At 39.4% G+C, this 19,059-nt stretch overlaps 1 protein-coding gene across 1 annotated transcript in view; it reads right to left on the minus strand.

Annotated features, from left to right (window-relative positions):
* The window catches only part of RTL9 (retrotransposon Gag like 9), a 129,456-nt gene extending 115,640 nt beyond the window's left edge, over positions 1 to 13,816 (minus strand). Inside the window, exon 1 of the mRNA XM_081567289.1 lies at positions 13,570 to 13,816. The gene's annotated coding sequence lies outside the window, so the exon portion shown is untranslated. The remainder of the gene's footprint in view (positions 1 to 13,569) is intronic.
* Positions 13,817 to 19,059: the final 5,243 nt, after the last annotated feature.

Here is a 19,059-nt window from a genome sequence, read left to right on the forward strand (position 1 = left end):
CGCCTTTTTCGTTTGTTTGCTTTTGTTTTCTTGATAGCAGACCATTTCCTATTTTCCTTTAGTTTTTGTTTTGTCTTAAGTTTCCTTTTGCAATTTTCAAACCAGGCAAATTTCATGGAAGTGTATTAGAGGATTTAAAACTCAGATAAGAAAATAAACCCCTCATTCTTGATAAACAGCGCTGTGGCAAGAATTATGGTATTTCACAATCTCAGCTCATGGTGGAGCTTTGCCCACTTTAAGCAACTCCCAGCTTGCTAATCTCACAGTTGGTGGCACACCCTCTAACTTGCATGTGCTCATCACAAAAATTATATGGTTGGCACCAGTGAGGACTGCTGGCTTTTTTTGCTTTTGACTTTTTTTTTTTTACTCAAGGACCCAACAACCTTAGCAAGAGAGATGGCCAATTTCCATCTCACAAATTATTTTGGAAAGAACTGGAAGAAACCCAAAGCAGTCGGCACCATATTTATGATTTATTCCAGAGGTTTTCTAACACCCCTTTCAAACTGGCACCCCAAGTAGTTGCCTGGCTGGCCCTTTGCTTAATCGCCATTCCTGTTTCTGGAAGCTGCAAAGGAATTGATGGGTCTAATCAAATTTTCACGATTATGCAGAATTTAAGAGTTGAAAAAGAAGGAAGGTATGGTTTGGGTACATGCATATTGATTCATATATTAAAAGACAATTTTCTATGAGTTTTGGCTGAACTTAATGGACATATAGATTCCAGAGCAAAACCCATTTGGTGGGTTTCCTCACCCTGCTATTTGTAAACAGGTAAAACCTGATTATAATGAATGTCAGAGGGCAGTTGTAGCCCGCAGGTTGAATACTGATGCTGACAGCTGTGTAATTACAATGCAGTTTTATTACAGGCATTGCATATATATAATTATAATGAAGTTTGGATAATTTAGAAAAATGACTGATCGTTAGCAATGTCAGGCCATCTACCATCTGAACTTCCCCTTTGTGTTAGAGCAAAAACTTCAAACAGAACTGGAAATGAAGGATCATGCCTGGTGGAAAGACTCCCCTACCCTGGCTTCTAGTTTGTCTGGTAATTGTGTGTACTTCTATGGAAAGCTACAGACTTTACCTACTGAGTACTTCTGGGATCAAGATCATGCCACTTCCCCTGCCCTCAGCCCCACTCGGCCAGTTTTTCATGAGCACAAGTCTGCTTTGGATCTTAATTAGATGTCTCTGACTAGAACTGAGGGTTTCAAATCAAGTGTAGGGAGCGGAGGCAGTTTTATGTCTTGGTGCCTGAGAAAACAAAGCCTCCCTCTTATGCTGACGAGAAATGCACAGTGATCACAGTTTGGAATTTCAAATGGGAACACATAGTCTGAAAATGGAACAGAGCATCTGAAATCAGAACTGCCCCAGAAAACTTGGATAATTATAGGCATCATGTATTTTGAGTACTTACTATCTGCCAGGCACTGGGGAAAGTCCTTCCCAGGCATATTATCTCATTTAATTCTTTCAACAAACCCTAAGAAGTAGGTCTTAGAATCCTCATCTCTGCATATGAGGAAACTAAGGCACAGTGAGGTTTAGACGACTTGCCCAAGGTCATACAGCAATCACGTGGCACAGCTGAGATTCGAATCCAGTTCTGACTAACTGCGAAGGTATTTCTCATGATTACCAAGGGGCCCTGACAGTCTCTGAGATGTTTGTGCCGTGCTGTGCTTAGTCGTTCAGTTGTGTCTGACTCTTTGCTACCCTATGGACTGTAGCAAGCCAGGCTCCTCTGTCCATGGGGATTCTCCAGGCAAGAATACTGGAGTGGTTTGCCATGCCCTCCTCTGGGGTCTCTAAGATGTTTAAGGTCTAAATAATTTCTTTGCAGAAAGTATTCAAGGTAGAAGCCAAATAAATATTCCATTTGTATATAATCTGCACGGTTTTCATCCAAAGACTACATAAATTACAGGCAGGGTGTTCAGACATGCTATGCTCTCTCTCGTTCCCTGAACGTAGGGGTGGCAGCCTTCCCCACCTTAGCCTCATCCCCATAAGCCTACCCATGATCTGTTCTGGCCAGACAATTTGGTCTCTGGAAAGTGAACTGCCTTGGCTCAACCTCCTTTAATCTCATTTTAAGCAATAGTAACTATGAACTCAGAGATTGGATGTTTAGATATATTTTTTAATGCACATCAAAATAAATAATGTTCATCTGTAATCATCCCAAATCATCTTGTGATACCAGGGAGACATTTAGCCACATAAAGGACAGCACTGATCTGGGTTATCTCTAAGTGACCTCCCAACCTTTACATACAATGAAACAACCTCTAAAAATAGTTCAAAAGGGATGAGACAAATTTGAGTAAGATGGCAATTTGCCCATCCTTGCTCATTTCCTCTCTTAAAATCTCCAATCTCTGCCTTACTGTCCTCCATTTGCTGAGAATTTTTTTTTCATAGTTTTTCAGAAAAAACTGAGCACTTCCCAGGGAGCAAGCTGCTTCTATTTCCACAACTGCTGATCTTCAACCTCTAGCTAAGGTTTCATATCCTTAGAGAAGCTTTCTCTGACCACTCAGTCTGAAGTAACCCCTTATAACGTTACCCTGTCTTATTTTTCCCTCAATGCTTATCACTGTTTGAAACCGTCTTGCCTGTTTGTCTCCTATGAAATAATAAGTTCCAGGGGGTCACTAACTTTTAGCATAATGCCTGGCACGTAGTAAGTACTCAAGGGGTATTTCTCAAATGAATGAAGTAGGGAATCTAAAGTTGGCGTAGGACTGTGGAACTGATGAAACAGAGAAAATATAAGGAAAGCTGAACATTGGGTGATGTAATTTATCCAACAAGGCAAAATGGGCAATGACTTGGGAAGGTCATTGGGACAGTTGGGTCAACTGTCTCAGATACTTATACAACTCATTGCATCTTGAGTGCTTACTACTATTTGTGCTATCAGAGCATTGTGCTAAGGTATCCCCTGTGAACTGGCTACTGTTAAGCTCTGAGGCCTATGCCATTTGTAAGTCTCAGTTGCATTCTGTAACTTCTGTTTATTGAGTGACTACTACAAGTCAAGCACTGCTCTATGCTAGGATACAACAATAAAGAGGACAAAATTCCAGCCTTCTGGTGAGGGTCAAATTAGGATCAGGCACGCATCTTTATGGGCTTCCCTGGTTGCTCTTGCCATCTCCTATTTGACCACTTCCAATTTACCTTGACTCATGGACCTAACATTCCCAGGTTCCTATGCAACATTGTTCTTTACAGCATCAGACTTTACTTCCATCACCAATCACATCCACAATTGGGCATTGTTTTCACTTTGGCTCTCTCTTTATTCTTTATGCCAAACAGGATATGACAAGAGTGAACATCGACATTTTAGGAATCAGTGAACTAAAATGGATTGGAATGGATAGATTTAATTCAGATGACCATTATACGGGCAAGAATCCCTTAGAAGAAATGGAGTAGCCCTCATAGTCAACAAAAGAGTCCAAAATGCAGTACTTGGGTGTAATCTCAAAAATGACAGAATGATCTCTGTTCGTCTACAAGACAAACCATTGAATATCACAGTAATCCAAGTCTATTTCCCAACCACTAATGCCGAAGAAGCTGAAGTCGAACGATTCTATGAGGACCTACAAGATCCTCTAGAACTAACACCAAAAAAAGATGTCCTTTTCATCATAGGGGACTGGAATGCAAAAGTAGGAAGTCAAGAGATACCTGGAGTAACAGGCAAGTTTGGCCTTGGAGTACAAAATGAAGTAGAGCAAAGGGTAACAGAGTTTTGCCAAGAGAACACACTGGTCATAGCACACACCCTCTTCCAACAACATAAGAGACAACTCTGCATATGGACATCACCAGAGAGTCAATACCAAAATCAGATCAATTCTATTCTTTGCAGCTGAAGATGGAGAAGCTCTATACAGTCAACAACAAAAAGACCGGGAGCTGACTGTGGCTCAGATCATGAAATCCTTATTGCAAAATTCAGACTTAAGTTGAAGAAAGTAGGGAAAACCATTAGACCATTCAGGTATGACCTAAATCAAATCCCTTACGATTATACAGTGGAAGTGACAAATAGATTCAAGGGATTAGATCTGATAAACAGAGTGCCTGAAGAACTATGGACGGAGACTCATGACATTGTATAGGAGGCAGTGATCAAGACCATTCCCGAAGAAAAAGAAATGCAAAAAGGCGAAATGGTTTTCTGACGAGGCCTTACAAATAGCTGAGAAAGGAAGAGAAGCTAAAGGCAAAGGAGAAAAGGAAAGATATACCCATCTGAATGCAGAGTTCCAAAGAACAGGAAGGAGAGATAAGAAAGCCTTCCTCAGTGATCAATGCAAAGAAATAGAGGAAAGCAATAGAATAGGAAAGACTAGAGATCTCTCCAAGAAAATTAGAGATACCAAGGGAACATTTCATGCAAATGAGCACAATAAAGGACAGAAATGGGATGAACCAAACAGAAGCAGAAGATCTTAAGAAGAGGTGGCAAGAACACACAGAAGAACTATACATAAAAGATCTTCATGACCCAGATAATCATGATGGTGTGATCACTCACGTAGAGCCAGACATCTTGGAATGTGAAGTCAAATGGGCCTTAGGAAGCATCACTATGAACAAAGCTAGTGGAGGTGATGGAATTCCAGTTGAGCTATATGGAGTCCTAAAAGATGATGCTGTGAAAGTGCTGCACTCAATATGCCAGCAAATCTGGAAAACTCAGCATTGACCACAGGACTGGAAAAGGTCAGTTTTCATTCCAATATCAAAGAAAGGCAATGCCAAAGAATGTTCAAACTACCACACAATTGCACTCATCTCACATGCTAGCAAAGTAATGCTCAAAATTCTCCAAGTCAGGCTTCAACAGTACGTGAACTGAGAACTTCCAAATGTTCAAGTTGGATTTAGAAAAGGCAGAGGAACCAGAGATCAAATTGCCAACATCCTTTGGATCATAGAAAAAGCAAGAGAGCTTCAGAAAAAACATCTACTTCTGCTTTATGGACTACACCAAAGCCTTTGACTGTGTGGATCACAACAACCTGTGGAAAATTCTTAAAGAGATGGGAATACCATACCACCAGACCTGCCTCCTGAGAAATCTGTATGCAGGTCAAGAAGGAACAGTTAGAACTGGACATGGAACAACAGACTGGTTCCAAATTGGGAACGGAGTACATCAAGGCTGTATATTGTCACCCTGATTATTTAACTTATATGCCGAGTACATCAGGTGAAATGCCTGGCTGGCTGAAGCACAGGCTGGAATCAAGATTGCCACGAGAAATATCAATAACCTCATATGCAGATGACACCACCCTTATGGAAGAAGGTGAAGAAGAACTGAAGAGCCTCTTGATGAAAGTGAAAGAAGAGAGTCAAAAAGGTGGCTTAAAACTCAACATTCAGAAAACTAAGATCATGGCATCTGGTCCCGTCACTTCATGGGAAATAGATGGGGAAACAATGGAAACAGTGACAGACTTTATTTCTGGGGGCTCCAAAATCACTGTAGATGGTGACTGCAGCCATGCAATTAAAGGATGCTTGCTCCTTGAAAGAAAAGCTATGACCAACTTAGACAGCATATTAAAAAGCAGAGACATTACTTTACCAACAAAGGTCCGTCTAGTCAAAGTCATGGTTTTTCCAGTAGTCATGTATGGATGTGAGAGTTGGACTATAAAGAAAGCTGAGTGCTGAAGAATTGATGCTTTCAAATTGTGGTGTTGGAGAAGACTCTTGAGAGTCCCTTGACCTGCAAGGAAATCCAACTAGTCCATCCTAAAGGAAATAAGTATTCATTGGAAGGACTGATGCTAAAGCTGAAACTCCAATACTTTAGCCACCTGATGTGAAGAACTGACTCACTTGAAAAGACCCTGATGCTGGGAAAGGTTGAAGGCGGGAGGAGAAGGGGACGACAGAGGATGAGATGGTTGGATGGCATCACCAATGCAATGGACACGAGTTTGAGTAGGCTCTGGGAATTGGTGACGGACAGGGAAGCCTGGCATGCTGCAGTCCATAGGGTCGCAGAGAGTTGGACACGACTGAGCCACTGAACTGACTGTCTGACTGATGGAGAATATCTTCTTTTCTTTCTCTTTTCCTCCTTGCATTCACTCAAGAAGCATTATATTCTAGTCATGGGGCCAAGGGACCTAGAGACATGGCCCTTACCCTCAAGAAGTAGAAACTAAGTAGAGGAAGACAATAGAGCTACAATATCAGAGTGGCCTGAAAGAGGAGGCAATATTTAATTCAGGACATAGAGGATAAGTTGAAGTTTACTAGAAAAGAAGTAGGGAGGGAAATTCCAAAAAGAACTAATAACATGGGTAAAGAAGGGAACAGAATTCCCTAAAATAAAAATAGGGAAGTGATAGAGCATAGCATGCTGAGGGAACCATCAATAATCTGACTGATATAAAAAGTTTGTGGGGAATAATGGTGAGAGACAAGGCAAGGGAGTTAGTCTGGGGCGTGATTGAAAATGTTCCTTTCTGCAATGTTAAAGACGTTGGGATTCTTCTTAAAGGTAATGAGATTCTAACAAAAGGTTCAAGTAGAGATATGACCACAGCAGAACAGCATTTTTTTTAGTGCTCCTTCTGATAATGCTGCCAAGAATGGACAAGAGTAGGGGTAAAACTGGATACAGAGAGAATAATCAAGTGGCTCTTGGTGAGCATTGATGACATAAGGCTATAGAAATGAAAAGAGATTTGAGGTAAGATTGGTGGACTAAGTGTAAAAGGTGAGACATAAGTAGGAGTTACAAATGATTCACAAGCTTAGGTAATTGAGTAGATGGAGACAACATTAACCAGAATAGGAAATACCCAAGAGGGCCATGTTGTATACAATGAGTTCTGTTTTAGATATGTTGAATTTCGGGTGTCTTTGGGACACCAGGTGAAACAATCTAATAAGTCAATTGAAATATCAGCCTGCAGCTTGGTTAGAGAAGTCAATGATGGAGTTAGAGATTTGGGAGTCATCAGACTACAGGTGTTGAACAGACTGATGACAATAATAAATGTAGAGCAAGAGAAAGGGCTGTTGTCAGGGGCCTGAGGTGCAGGTAGCTGGAGTAGGAGAAAGACCCCAAAAGAGACTGAGAGAAGCAGTAATCTGTCATGGAAGACACAGGAGAAGAAAGGTCCTGGAAGGAAGGGATGGTCATGAGTCACAAATGCAGAGCAGAGGTCATACAAAATAAGGACAGGAAGGGCCACTATGAATTGGGCAATAGAACGTCACTAGTGGCTTTTGTTGGAACAGTAGTGAGGGCATAAACCAGACTGCTGTGGTTTGAGGACTTAAGATGAGATAAGGAAAAAGGAAACAGTATATATGAGGTTTATTCTGTCAAGAAGGCTGGCAGTAAATGAAAAGTGAAAAATAAGATGGCAGCACAGTAGGCAAAGTTCAAAGAAAGATCGTTTAATGTGAGACTGCCAATGTGAGTGATAGTGGAGCTCTGAGAGGGGAGAGGGCTGATTCAGAGCTGAGTCTCAGACAAGTCAGGGGAAGATAAGTTCTAGCACAATACTTTTCAAAATAGGTTCTAGCCGACTACGTTTCAAACTCTCTGTGGTGGAGGACCAGTTTTTTAAACTTCCAATCTGTTGCATATTGGTATTTTTGTGAAATATAATACAAATGATTTGCTAGAAAGATGCACTGAAAAACAGATACTCAAAATATAAGCCCCAATTTCTCATTATTAGATCGAATGAATATACAATTACTTTATCAAATTGCTAAAAAATGTTTCTAAATTCTTACTCTCAATTTCAATGCTTATGTAGTTGTAGATCAATATCAAACAGTTTGAGTATTGGAAGGGGTCTACCACCTTCTTTGGGTCCAGTACTTACTTTGGATACCACTATTCTAGACCATAGGACCTGGAAAGGAGAAAGGAAAGAATACTCCTTCTTCCAAGAGAGAGGAAGGAAGCAGGAAAGGATGGGAGAATAGAGGGGACACTTAGGAATGGAATGAAGGAGAGTTGAGGGAATTCCCATTTGAAAACCCTTTTTTTTTTTTTTTGTAATGAAGTAGGATGTCTTGACCTTATGGAATGAGTAAAGGGTAGAGGGCATGGGGGAGGAGGATTGGAAGAGTATAATAATGGGTTGAAACAATTGCAGACTGATGAAGTTTCTTCTTTGAGAACATTCGCTGAACTTAAACTTCAGGGAACAAGCCATAAGTGATGTTAAAAACACAAAGCCAAAAGCCTACCCAAGGTGGGACGTGTAATGAGGTTCCTCGCCAGATAAAATTGGAATGACAAGGAGCTAAAGTATCAGTGTACAAGGGAACCAGAAATAAGCCACCACACACACACACACATACATAAACACCCAGGTAAGGGGACTTTGAGAAAAGCATCCTTGGCATTGGGTGGAGAGGCTGTAAGCACAATCTTGTCTAATAAAGATTTGCAGCCTAAATTCACATTACCCAGGTGCTGCAAAATACCTCAAGCTCTGAATTTACTTTAAAGTAGACCCAGATTGGTAGTGCCACCAAGCAACTGGCAGAATGTAAATCCTCTCTGCAGGAACCCATCCTCATCCTAAACTTCAAAATACTCCCACAAATGATTTTCCAAAGAAATGAGGAAATCGTAATTGAAAATCACTAAGCACACAACAAAACAAGACACCATGCATAAGATAAATAGGAAGTTCAAGTGAGAGAGATTTGAAATAAAATATATAAGTACTTTTATGTACATACAATGAACTAAATGCTTGTGTTTAAAAGAGACTAAATTTAAAAAAAATCAACCATATACTTTTTATAACAGTTACATTAAAACATAAAGGTATAGAGACATTGACAGTAAAAGGATGGAAAAAGACATTTCACATAAATACTAACCCCCAAAAAGCTGGTACTTCTATGTCAGTATCAGGCAAAATAGATTTTAAGGCAAGAAAGCACTACTAAAGATTTAGAGGGTCATTTTTATAAAAATACAATCCAAGGGGAAGATATATAAATGTTAAATTTAAATGAACCTAATAATAGCCTTAAAATAAAGTAAAAATCAATAATACTACAAAAGAAATCGACAAGTTCACAGTCATAACTTTTAACACAACTCTCAGTGTAGAACAAATAGAACAAAAAATCAATAAGTATCCAGAAGATTTTAATAACACAATTAACAAAATTAATCTAATAGTGCATAGAACACTGAGCCCAACAATTTCAGAATACATATTCTCTTCAAGCACACATAGAAGACTCACCAAAACTGATCATGTACTGGGTCACAAAACAAAGGATTAAAATAATACAAATGACATTCAATGATCATAATGCAATTAAGCCAGAAATCAACAACAAAATAATAAATAGAAAAACCACATATGTTTTGAAAATTTTAAAACATACTTTTAAATAAACCATGGGTCAAAGAAGAAATAATATTGAAAATTGTAAAATACTTTGATTTCAACTAAATGAAAATACTACCTATCAAAGTCTGTGGGATGCAATCAAAGCAATACTTAGAGGGAAAGCTATAGCCTGAAATGTTTATATTTGAAAAGAAATAAAAGCTGAAAATGAAAAAACTAGACATTCATTTGAAAAATCTAGAAAAAGAACAACAAAATAAAGACAAAAAAAAATAGAAGGAAAGAAAACATATGATAAAGTTCATCCAAGATTAGAGGTTGGCAGAGCAGATGTGGTTGAAGGTAATAAGTAGGAGGGAATTGAGGAAGCTAGTGAAAGTGTGGGCAGCAAAAGGGGTGAAGTGGAAGTGGTAAAGGAGGGTACAGCAGGAAGACTGGAGAATAGGGATGGGTCTAGAGACCTGAGGTCACAAAGACATGAGATCACAGAGCAATTTAATGGGAGTAAGGGAGTTACTTAGGGGTGAATATATAGGAGTTTTTGGTTAGTGTGGAATTTTAAGGTTAAAGGTTTCATATGTGAAACAGTTCTAAATGAAGAAAATATGTTGCATGTGGACATGTAAGTGGGTTGCTGGAATGAGTACTCTTGGAGTACTCTTAATTATCTGTTTAGAAGTCTTTCTCTGACTCTACATTGGATTGTAAGACCTCACAGGATTAGAAACACCTTACTCATTTCTACATCCCTGTTATAGGGTCTATTACATAGTAGGTGCTCAACAAGTGCTTGTCTGCCCTAACTAATATAGGCACTATGCTAAGCACTTTACACACATTTTTTAAATTTAATCCTTACAACAAGTCTATGAGATACCTACTAATACACAATTTAAGAGAGAAAGAAAGTGAGGTTAAGTAACTTGCTCAAAGCTGTACAATGAATGAACAGCTACTTGTGCTAAAGGCCTGAGAGTAGATGTTTACTACCGTCCTAGTAGACAAGCTATACTTAAAGCAATCACTAGGCTCTGTTGTGATTCTGAAGAGCAAAATTTTGCTGAAGCAGTAAATACATCATGCTATCAACATTTTCGCTGGAATCCTCAAGCTGGTTTATAAAATGTACATCCTTCCTCTTTGCCTCTCAACTGTCTACTTCTCTCACCCCATCCCACTTCAACCACTACCCAAATCCAAGCATTTTACTGCTGGCCTTCTTCCTGTGTTCATCATTTTCATACAGCTCAATCCTCCTTCTTTCCTGGCTGATTCTATCTTATCCATCTCCCTATTTATGAAACTAGAAAAAAAATAATAATTAATGCTTTGAGATCTCAGTACTTGTGCTGTTCAGAAGAGAAGTGTTTCAGAATTAAATCATCAGTCCAAAAATTACTTGTAGGTATACTTCACTGACAGAAGCAGAATATATTAAGAAGAGGTGGCAAGAATACACAGAAGAACTGTACAAAAAAGACCTTCACGACCCAGTTAATCATGATGGTGTGATCACTCACCTAGAGCCAGACATCCTGGAACGTGAAGTCAAATGGGCATTAGGAAGCATCACTACGAACAAAGCTAGTGGAGGTGATGGAATTCCAGTTGAGCTATCGCAAATCCTGAAAGATGATGCTGGGAAAGTGCGGCGCTCAATATGGCAGCAAATCTGGAAAACTCAACAGTGGCCACAGGACTGGAAAAGGTCAGTTTTCATTCCAATATCAAAGAAAGGCAATGCCAAAGAATGCTCAAACTACTGCACAATTGCACTCATCTCACACGCTAGTAAAGTAATGCTCAAAATTCTCCAAGCCAGGCTTCAGTAATACGTGAACCGTGAACTTCCAGATGTTCAAACTGGTTTTAGAAAAGGCAGAGGAACCAGAGATCAAATTGCCAACATCTGTTGGATCAGCGAAAAAGCAAGAGAGTTCCAAGAAAGCATGTATTTCTGCTTTATTGACTATGCCAAAGCCTTTGACTGTGTGGATCACAATAAACTGTGGAAAATCCTGAAAGAGATGGGAATACCAGACCACCTGACCTGCCCCTTGAAAAACCTGTATGCAGGTCAGCAAGCAACACTTAGAACTGGACATGAAACAACAGACTGGTTCCAAATAGGAAAAGGAGTATGTCAAGGCTGTATATTGTCACCCTGCTTATTTAACTTGTATGCAGAGTACATCATGAGAAACACTGGGCTGGAGGAAGCACAAGCTGGAATCAAGATTGCCGGCAGAAATATCAATAACCTCAGATGTGCAGATGACACCACCCTTATGGCAGAAATTGTAGAAGAACTAAAGAGCCTCTTGATGAAAATGAAAGAGGAGAGTGAAAAAGTTGGCTTAAAGCTCAACATTCAGAAAACTAAGATCATGGCATCTGGTCCCATCGCTTCATGGCAAATAGATTGGGAAACATTGGAAACAGTGTCAGACTTTATTTTTCTGGGCTCCAAAATCACTGCAGATGGTGACTGCAGCCATGCAATTAAAAGACGCTTACTCCTTGGAAGGAAGGTTATGACCAACCTAGATAGCATATTAAAAATCAGAGACATTACTTTGCCAACAAAGGTCCGTCTAGTCAAGGCTATGGTTTTTCCAGTAGTCATGTATGGATGTGAGAGTTGGACTATAAAGAAAGCTGAGTGCTGAAGAATTGATGCTTTTGAACTGTGGTGTTGGAGAAGACTCTTGAGAGTCCCTTGGACTGCAAGGAGATCCAACCAGTCCATCCTAAGGAAATCAGTCCTGGGTATGCATTGGAAGGTCTGATGTTGAAGCTGAAACTCCAATACTTTGGCCATCTGATGCGGAGAGCTGACTCATTTGAAAAGACTCTGATGCTGGGAAAGATTGAGGGCAGGAGGAGAAAGGGATGACAGAGGATGAGATGGTTGGATGGCATCACCAACTCAATGGACATGAGTTTGGGTGGGCTCTGGGAGTTGGTGTTGGACAGGGAGGCCTGGCGTGCCGCAGCTCATGGGGTCGCGAAGAGTAGGACATGACTGAGCGACTGAACTGAACTGAACTTGCCGGGAGCCAGCCCACGAGATCCCACCCAATGACAGAGTCATGAGTAAGAGGAATGATTGAGCACGGCTTCTCAGGCCTCAGGGATTCTCGGAAGGCTGCCTCAGCGCTCACCTTAAAGATATCTGTCTTTCTGATGTTTACTATAAAAAACCTCTTCTTATTTTCTATGACTTAAGCAAAAGGCCTTTCCCGATTTCCTTCTAAATAAATCATTCTGAAACCTCAAATCAACAAGGCCCCTGAACAGTAGCACCCTAAATAAAATTATCTGGGATATAGAGTATGCTGATCTAAATTCCTTTTGCTAACATATTAGTTTGTTTAATAAATAAGCCTGTGCCTTTAGAGCTAATATACATGACTGCTCCTTAATAATAAAACAGTATTGAGAGCCTCCACACAGAAAGCCCCTATGGGCACAAAACCCTTCACAGGAAAAAAGGCTTGTTAGGAAATATAAGAAATATTGCTTTGTGAAAGTGTTACTTAGTCTATATTTACTCACTATGTTTTTACTCTTAACGTATTTAGCCTATATAATGAAAGCATAATAGTTAAAAATGTATAAAAGTTTGGCTTTAATACAAATAATAAGACAATTGTTGATTTAACTGATGATTCTTACTTGGAGCTGACCTTCAGCTTGCTGTTCTTTGACTTTATATGGACCACATTCTTTTCTGTTAAGCTCAAGGCGTAGAGTAAATTACCGAAAACAGGTTTTACCTTGAAACTTTCTATTGATGAATTCTTTCCTGTTGTGCCTGATACAAAAGTGTTCTGACTGATCAACCCTTATCAATGGAGAGTCACAAGATGTTAGCAGGCCCCCAGGCCAGAAGATGATGTAAACACAATGAGGCTTTTGGTAACTAAAAACATGCAAATGGTTTCAATGAAAGTCAAAACTGCTGGCCTATTAAGCTGAATTGATAGGCCCATTAAGCTGAATTCATAGGCCCATTAAGCTAAATTGGTATGCCCACTAAGCTGAATTGGTATGACTCTATGCTTTACATTTGTTTCTATGTACCACAAAAATATAAAAGCTGTCTTAAAAATAATAAAGTTGGAAGACACTTGGAAACACCGAGACTCACTGTGTCTTCTCATTTGCATCACCAACGCCTTCCATCCTGAGGGAACCCCTGGACTTGCTGGAGCTGGACTCTGGCATGAACTGAATACTTCAGTGAAGAATTTGTAATGATGACCATCAGAGAAATAATGCTTATAATGATAATAACAATAACTACTTATAAGAACTCTAGAAACTATCCATAATTAAAGAAAAGCCCTGTTTCAACCCAATATTCCTCTCTAGCTATTCCCTCATTTCTCTGCTCTTCAGAGCCAAATGTTTCAACAGAGTTATCTGTATACACACTGTGAGGAGTTCCTTGCCTCCCTATTCACTTTCAACCCATTCTAATCTGGCTTCAGGCCTCTCCACTCCAATGAAACCACTGCTGTTATTGCAACAAGCCACCTCCATCTTGCCAAATACAATAGAAACTTTATCCTTATCTTACTTGAACTCTCTGTAACATTTGACATCGTTCACTTTTCCCTCCAAGTTAAAACATTTTCTTCTTTGGATATTGTGACATGACACTGCTGATTTTCCCCCTACCTCACTGGATGCTCTTCTTTAGTCTCTTTTGCAGACTTCTCCTAACATTGTGGTAACTCAGGACTCACTGCTGGGTTTTCTTCTCTTCTTTCTTTATATAGTCAACCCTTGATATACAGAGTGGGTTGGTTCCAGAAGGCCCGCACACATACCAAAATCTGCAAATGTGCAAGTCTTACATAAAATGGCATAGGACAGGAATATAGCCAGTCCTCCTTATCCTAGGGTTTCACATCTGTGGATTCAACCAGTTGAAGATCAAAGTCTGAGGTTGGTTGAATCTGCAGATGCAAAAGCCATAGATACAGAGGGCCACTGTATTCTTTCTCTATGTTATCTTATCCAGATCATGGCTTCAAATCCCACGAATATGCTGATAACTCTCAAGTTTATTTCAAGACTCTACTCTGAGAATATAAATTGTATATTTGACTATCGACTTGACATCTTCATTTGGATATCTGGCAGATACCTTAAACTTATTATGTCAAGAACTTTTGCTATTTTTCCCAAACGGCTCCTGTTCCTATCTTCTCCATCGCAGTCACCACTGTTTATCCAGTTATTTAAAGAAAAAATCTAGGCATTATCCTTAATTGCTTCTTTTTCCTCACTTCAACAACATATCTATCAGTAAGTCTTCTTGAATTTAGCTCCAAAATTTATGTAGAATATATCTATTCATTTCATAATAACTGCCACCACCTACGTCCAGGCCTACCCTGGATTGTGGAAGTTTCTTGCCTGGTCTCATTTCCTCCTCTCTGTTCTCTTCGAGTACAATTCTCCACATAGCAGCAAAATTTATCTTATTGAACCCTTCAATGACTCCCCAGTTGGCTGTTTGAATAAAAGCCAAAAATGTTTTTTATGGTTATATGTGAGCCATCCTTGTTTTTTAATAAGTAAATAGAAGACTTGGACAACACTATACACCAACTAAACCTAAGCATGCATCTATAGAGCATTCTACCCAGTAACAGCAGAATACATAATCTTCTCAAGTGAATATGGAATATTCTCCAGAACAGACTATATGCTAGGCCATAAAATATGCTTTGAAGCATTTAAAATGATTGAAATCATACAAGGATAGTCTCTACCACAAAGGAATAAAATTGGAACTAAATAACAGAAATTTGAGAAATTCACAAATAAGTGGAAATTAAATAAAACACTCCTAAATAATTACTGTGTCAAAGAAAAAATCACAAGAGAAATTTGAAAATAGTTTGAGATTTAAAAAAAAAGCAAAACTACAATATGCCAAAGATTATGGGATATAGCTAAAGCAGCGTTTAGGGAGAAATTTATAGCTGTAAGACTTTTACTTAAAAAGCAGAAATATCTCACATCAATACCCTAGCCTCTCACCTGAAGAAACTAGAACAAAAGGTAAAGTACACACAAGGCAAACATAGGGAAGGAAATAGTAAAAATTAGAACAGAGATAGATGAATTGGAAAGTAGAAAAGCAATAGAGTAAATCAAAGAAACAAAAGTTGGTTTGAGAAAAACAGCAAAACTGACAAGCCTCGATGGATATATGTTTGAGCTAACTCCAGGAGATAGTGAAGGACAGGGAAGCCTGGGATGCTGCAGTCCATGGGGTTGCAAAGAGTCGGACATGACTTAGTGACTGAGCAACAACAGCAATGATCAGGAACAAGATAGCGATGTCTTCTCTTGCCAGGTTTATTTAACATTGTCCTGGAGGTTTTAGCCAGAACAATTAGGTAAGAAAAAGAAATAAAAGGCATCTAGATTGGAAAGGAAGAAGTAAAAATATCTATTTGCAGATGACTTTGGAGAAGGCAATGGCACCCCACTCCAGTACTCTTGCTTGGAAAATCCCATGGACGGAGGAGCCTGGTAGGCTACAGTCCATGGGGTAGCTAAGAGTCAGACACGACTGAGTGACTTCACTTTCACTTTTCCCTTTCATGCACTGGAGAAGGAAATGGCAACCCACTCCAGTATTCTTGCCTGGAGAATCCCAGGGATGGTAGAGCCTGGTGGGCTGCCGTCTATGGGGTCACACAGAGTTGGACACGACTGAAGCGACTTAGCAGCAGCAGCAGCAGCAGATGACTTGATCTTGTATACAGAAAACACTAAGAAATCAAATTAAAATATTACTATAACTAATAAATAGTTCTGCTGGGTTTTAGGAGACCAGATCAATATATAAAAATCAGTTATGTTTCTATATAATGTACAATTCAAAACCTAAAATTAATAAAACAATTCCAACTACAATAACTTCAAAAAGCATAAAATACTTAGAAATACAGTTAACAATAGAAATGCAACATTATACTCTGAAAACTACAAAGCATTGCTGAAGGAAATCAAAGCAGATCTTAATAAATGGAGAGAAATCCCATGTTGATGGATTGGAAGACCAAATATTGTTAAGATGTCAGTACACCTCAAAGTGATATACATTCAGTGCAATGCCTATCAAAATCCCAATTGGATGCTTTTCAGAAATTGACAAGATGATCATGAAATTAATATGGAAATGCAAGGGTCCCAGAAGAGCCAAAATAATCTTGAAAAAGAAAAACAAATTTAGAAGATCCACTGTTCTTCTTTTCAAAACTTTCCACAAAGCTACAGTAATTAAGACAGTGCAGTGCTGACCCAAGGACAGGCATGTACATCAATGGGACAGAATACTGAGGGCCCAGAAATAAACCTTATATATTATTTTTGATTGTTTTCAATGGAGAACAAAGAGTCTCTTCAACAAATATTGGCTGGGACAACTAGATATCCGTATGCAAAAGAATTAATTTGGACCCCTTCCTCACACAATGTACAAAAATTAAATCATAATGAATCAAAGATGAAATATAAGAGCTAAAACTATGAAACTTTTAAAAGTAAACATAGATGTAAATCTTCATGACCTTGTATTTGGAAATGCTTTCCTAGATATAATATCATAAGTACAAGCAACAAATAAATTGGACACCATTGAGAAAGTGAAAAAAAAAAACAACACACAGAGTGGAGGAAAGTATTTGAAAATGATATATCCTGATATCTCAAATATATAAAAAATGCTTACAACCTAATAATAAGAAGACAAACAACTCAATTTAAAAATGGGCAGAGGAAAGATCCTCTTCAACCCATCTCCTAGGGTAATGGAAATAAAAACAAAAGTAAACAAGTGGGACCTAATTAAACTTAAAAGCTTCTGCACAGCAAAAGAAGCTATAAACAAGGTGAAAAGACAACCCTCAGAATGGGAGAAAATAATAGCAAATGAAACAACTGACAAAGGATTAATTTCTAAAATATACAAGCAGCCCATACAACTCAATATCAGAATAAACAACCCAATCAAAAAGTGGGGAAAAGACCTAAACAGACATTTCTCCAAAGAAGACATACAGATGGCCAACAAACACATGAAACGATGCTCAATATCACTCATTATCAGAGAAATGCAAATCAAAACTACAATGAGATATCACCTCACACCAGTCAGAATCAGTTCAGTTCAGTCACTCAGTCGTGCCCGACTCTTTGCGATCCCATGAACCCCAGCACACCAGGCCTCCCTGTCCATCACCAACGGCCAGAGTCCACCCAAACCCATGTCCATCGACTTGATGATGCCATCCAGCCATCTCATCCTCTGTCATCCCCTTCTCCTCCTGCCCTCAATCTTTCCCAGCATCAGGGTCTTTTCAAATGAGTCAGCTCCTCGCATCAGGTGGCCAAAGTATTGGAGTTTCAGCTTCAACATCAGTCCTTCCAATGAACACCCAGGACTGATCTCCTTTAGGATGGACTGGCTGGATCTCCTTGCAGTCCAAGGAACTCTCAAGAGTCTTCTCCAACACCACAGTTCAAAAGCATCAATTCTTCGGTGCTCAGCTTTCTTCATAGTTCAACTCTCACATCCATACGTGACCACTGGAAAAACCATAGCCTGGACTAGATGGACCTTTGTTGGCAAAGTACTGTCTCTGCTTTTTAATATGCTACCTAGGTTGGTCATAGCTTTTCTTCCAAGGAGTAAGTGTCTTTTAATTTCATGGCTGCAGTCACCATCTGCAGTGATTTTGGAGCCCAGAAAAATAAAGTCTGACACTGTTTCCAATGTTTCCCAATCTATCTGCCATGAAGTGATGGGACTGGATGCCATGATCTTAGTTTTCTGAATGTTGAGCTTTAAGCCAACTTTTTCACTCTCCTCTTTCATTTTCATCAAGAGGCTCTTTAGTTCTTCTACAATTTCTGCCATAAGGGTGGTGTCATCTGCACATCTGAGGTTATTGATATTACTGCCGGCAATCTTGATTCCAGCTTGTGCTTCCTCCAGCCCAGTGTTTCTCATGATGTACTCTGCATACAAGTTAAATAAGCAGGGTGACAATATACAGCCTTGACGTACTCCTTTTCCTATTTGGAACCAGTCTGTTGTTCCATCTCCAGTTCTAAGTGTTGCTTGCTGACCTGCATACAGGTTTTTCAAGGGGCAGGTCAGGTGGTCTGGTATTCCCATCTCTTTCAGGATTTTCCACAGTTTATTGTGATCCACACAGTCAAAGGCTTTGGCATAGTCAATAAAGCAGAAATACATGCTTTCTTGGAACTCTCTTGCTTTTTCTCTGATCCAACGGATGTTGGCAATTTGATCTCTGGTTCCTCTGCCTTTTCTAAAACCAGTTTGAACATCTGGAAGTTCACGGTTCACGTATTGCTGAAGCCTGGCTTGGAGAATTTTGAGCATTACTTTACTAGCGTGTGAGATGAGTGCAATTGTGGGGTAGTTTGAGCATTCTTTGGCATTGCCTTTCTTTGGGATTGGAATGAAAACTGACCTTTTCCAGTCTTGTGGCCACTGCTAAGTTTTCCAGATTTGCTGGCATATCGAGTGCAGCACTTTCACAGCATCACCTTTGAGGATTTGAAATAGCTCAACTGGAATTCCATC

The sequence above is a fragment of the Giraffa tippelskirchi genome, chromosome X, assembly GCF_054371585.1.
Source record: "Giraffa tippelskirchi isolate mGirTip1 chromosome X, T2T-mGirTip1v1.2.pri, whole genome shotgun sequence".
Lineage (NCBI taxonomy): Eukaryota > Metazoa > Chordata > Mammalia > Artiodactyla > Giraffidae > Giraffa > Giraffa tippelskirchi.